The sequence below is a fragment of the Echinops telfairi genome, unplaced genomic scaffold (genome assembly GCF_000313985.2).
Source record: "Echinops telfairi isolate 266 unplaced genomic scaffold, ASM31398v2 ScPeMD7_18;HRSCAF=68, whole genome shotgun sequence".
NCBI classification, from domain to species: Eukaryota; Metazoa; Chordata; class Mammalia; order Afrosoricida; family Tenrecidae; genus Echinops; species Echinops telfairi.
Genome location: NW_022103915.1, coordinates 31,871,347 through 31,875,634, shown reverse-complemented (window position 1 = coordinate 31,875,634; position 4,288 = coordinate 31,871,347). Strand labels below are relative to the sequence as shown.

Below are 4,288 nucleotides of genomic sequence, written 5' to 3'. Positions count from 1 at the left end.
GTAGTTGCTAAGTAAAAAAATAGTTTTCTATCAGCCTGTTATCTACCATCCGCATATATCTTCCAGGCCACCTTCTCTACTTCCAGGGGCTTGTAAAAAGTGGTGCCTGAGACTTGATGAAATTAAAAGAAAAAATTTTGAACAGGTTTGAACACACAAGCCCTTGATTTTATGGTGGTTTGTATGGCTTACTTATAATAGAGGGTAGAGTGAATTCTAAGAAAGAGTGATCTTATAATAGTATTTCTGTTAGTACGATGTGAATTGTTCCCTGTCCCAGAGAATGAAATCAAAAGAGAATTGCCTTAAAACTAGCAAATATTGAAAAAAACACTTGGCTTGATTTCTCTTCTATTTTTGTATTTAAAAATACACTTTTCTTAGAAAATAACGATGGCAACATATGTACAAATATGTTTAATACAATTGATGTGTGGATTGTTACAAGAGCCGTAAGAGCGCGCAATAAAATGGTCTTTTAACTAAAACAAAGCAAACAAAAAATCTTTCATCATGTGGATAACATGCCCTTACAAACCTAAATAAATAAATAACCTTCAAAACGCAAACTCATTGACGTTAACTTGATGCTGGTTCATAGTAACCCTACAGGACAGAGTAGAACTACCTCTGTGAGTTTCCAAGATTGTAACCCTTTATGAGACTAGAAAGCCTTGTTTATCTCGTGAGTGGTTTCAAACTGCTGCTCTTGCATGAGCAGCATAATTACTATGTACCTACGTCACCAGGGCCCCACAGATGTTCAAAACACCCCAAAGACTCCATAAGAACACTTCTAGAACTAATAAAGGAATGAAGGAAGCTTGTACGGTACAAGGCCAGCAAACAAAAGTCAGTCAGGTAATACACCAACAATGAGAAATCTGAAAAGGAAATTAAGGAGAGAATTCCACTTACAATAGCGTCTCAGAGAACAAATTACTTAGGAATCAATATAATCAGGGATGTGAAGGCAATCTTTGGCATATTTTATACTCTTTAATACTCTTCTCTAAAACCATAATTAAAATATACCAATTCTTCTACAGTCTTACTTATTCATTGTCCAGCTTTTGGATGTAATTGAAAGACAAGTGAAAATACAATGGCGTGGGTGCACCTTTGTCTTCAAAGTGAGATCTTTGTTTTTTGGGGGGCTTTAATCATTTTATTGGGGCTCGTACAACTCTTATCACAATCCATACATACTTCTATTGACTCAAGCACATTTGTACATTTGTTGCCATCATCATTCTTAAAACATTTGCTTTCTACTTGAGCCCTTGGTATCAGCTCTTTATTTTTTCCCCTCCCTCCCCGCTCCCCCTGAGATCTTTGTTTTTTTAACCTTTTAAAGAGGTCTTGTGTGACATTTGATTTCTTGATTGCTACTTCCATGAACACTGATTGTGGATCCAAGTAAAATGAAGTCCTTAACAACTTCAGTGTTTTCTGTTTCTCATGATGTTATGTCGTGGTCCAGTTGTGAGGCTTTTCATTTTCTTTACATTGCGTTACAATCCATATGAAGGATTAAATTATTATAATTTATCAAGGGTTCACGAGGGTGGGAGCGTGGGGGAGGGGCAGAAAAAAGAAGAGCTGATAATAGGGCTCACGTAGAAAGATAATATTTTGAAAATGACTGGCAAAATATGTACACGTTTGCTTGATATAATCAATTTATGGGTTATTAGAATATCTGTAAAAGCCCCCAATAAAATGATTTAAATTTTAAAAATTAAATTATTAGCCATCAATTTTAGTTGATCAGTGGAGCTTGGGCTCAGTATTTACATGTGGTCTATTCTGGACAGAAAATGAAATGTTGTCACCCCAGTTTATTATAACAAAGGTGTTCCCCCATATTAACATTATTTTAAAAATTGAATATAAGTTTCAAATCATTAACATCAACAATGTATGAATGAATATATAAAAATAAGCACATATGCATAAATGGAATTAAAATAGAAAATTCCCGTGAACTTTTGGAGTCCCCCCCATGCATACATACTACTTTCTGATTTTTTTTATTATTCATATGTGATTATTTAAAATGATTCATTTTAAATCAGATCATAGTGAGGGGAGATATGAACGTTTTATCAATTATAATAAGCCCACTGCTATCAAACCATTTAGCCTTGTGGCATAGTGGTTATGCATTGGGCTGCTAACTACAAGGTCAGCAGTTTGAAACCACAAGCTGCTCTGAGGGAGAAAAACAGGGCTTTCTACTCCCGTAAAGGGTTAGAGTCTCAGATACCTACAGGGGAAGTTCTGCCTTGTCCGACAGGGTCGCGATGAGTCAGTATTGACTCAATGGCAGTGAGTTTGGTATCAAACCCATGTGCTCTTTCTCCCACTGCACTCTACTTTTCTGCTGCCTCATATAATATCTTTCAAGGGCCATACAGAACTCAGATGATGTCCACAATGATGGGGTTTGTCAGAGACGCTAACAGGTTACAATATAGGTGAGAAATGCTCAGGATATAGTTATTTAGTCAGGACAGTTTCTTCTCTGCTATGACTCTGCTTCTTTCTCACTGGCCTTCAACATCTTGACTGTGATCTCCTTTCCTATAACAAGAGAGAGGCATGCAGTGTTCTAATTCTTGCTCCCCTGTCACCCTGATGGGGCGGGCCTTGACTGAGAGGTGGATGATGGAGCTGGCTCCCCAGACATTAGTGCTCCCTGACAGCATGGAGTACACGTACCACTTCTTGGTGTTTTATTTTACTTCCTTTCTTTTTTTTTAATGATTCAGGTGAATATTAAAGAGCAAATTGGTTTTCCATTCAACAATTCATATACATTTTGATTCACGACTGACCATAGTCTCCACAATGTAAACACTTGCTCCCTGTGTTTACCATTTTCATTGTGCTACTTCCCTTTCTTGCCATGCCCTCTGAACTTTATCCCTGGACAAATGTTGTTCTGTCATCTCCACTAGTTGGTTGTTGTTAGGTGCCATCAAGTCAGTTCCAACCCATAGCAACCCTATGCAGGACGAATGAGACACCGCACGTCCCGCAGAATCCTCACAGTTGTTCCTGTGCCTGAGCCCCTTGTTGCAGCCACTGTGTGAGCCCATCTCATTGAAAGCCTTCCTCTTTTTCACTTTCCCCACACTTTACCAAGAGATGTCCTTATCTGGGGACTGGTCTTTCCTGACAGCATGTCCAAAACATGTAAGACAAAGTCCTGCCATCCTTGCCTCTGTGGAGCACGTTGGTTATGATTCCTTCAAGACCAATCGGTTTGTCCTTTTGGCAGTTCGTGGTGTTTTGAATATCTTTCTCCAGCAACAAAAGTCAAATGCATCAAATCTTTCTCTTTCAAACTCCAACTTTCACATTCATATGAGACAACTGAAAATACCATTGCTAGGATCAAGTGCCTCTTAGCCCTCAAAGTAACATCTTTGCTTTTCAATACTTTAAAGAGGTCTTGTACAGCAGATTTATCTAATGCAATGAGTTTTTTTTAATCTCTTGACTGTTGCTTCCAAGAGTACTGATTGTGGATCTAAACAAGACAAAATCCCTGACAACTAAAGTCCTTTCTCCATTTATCATGATGTTACCTATTGCTCCAGGTGAGAGGATCTTGTTCTTCTTTCCCCTGAGTCATAATCCATATTGAAGGCTGTGATTCCTGATCTTCATCAGCAGATGCTTCAAGTCCTCCTCACTTTCAGCATTTGGAGTTGTGTCATCTGCATATCACAGATTCTTAGTAAGCCTTCCTCCAGTCCTGATGCCATATTCTTCCTCATATACACTGGATTCTCTGATGATTTGCATAGTATACAGATTGAACAAATGTGATGAGAGGACACAACCCTGAGGCACACCTTTCCTGATTTTAAACCATGCAGCGTTCCCTTGTTCTGTGACATTGCTTCCAATATGACAGCAACATTCAAGCCACCACAGTTCCACAAACTGACAGACAAGTGGTGGCCGAAACCTTAGAGCGCAGTTCTACTCTGTCCTATTGGATAAATATGAATCAGAATTAACTTGATGGCAATGCGTTTGAGTTGGTTTTTATTATATGGCTGCAAATTGAACCGGGCCACCTTTGGTAATGTTTGAGGACTCTCTGGGTAGCATGTAACTCTGACTAACCCTAAACTCAAATGTTAAAACCTGGGTTAAACTGGTATTTTTTTTTCTTTCTTTCATTGTCCAGGGCTACCAGGGTAGAGTAATAAAATACTAAACTTAAGGGACTTGTACAAATCACACAGACTAACCTTTATTGTTGTTCTTA

General features: G+C 38.4%; 1 protein-coding gene across 1 annotated transcript in view; it reads left to right on the top strand.

Moving 5' to 3' along the window:
* LOC101650503 (acyl-coenzyme A thioesterase 1-like) overlaps window positions 1–4,288 on the top strand; it is a 19,501-nt gene that overhangs the window by 12,209 nt on the left and 3,004 nt on the right. The window lies entirely within an intron of this gene.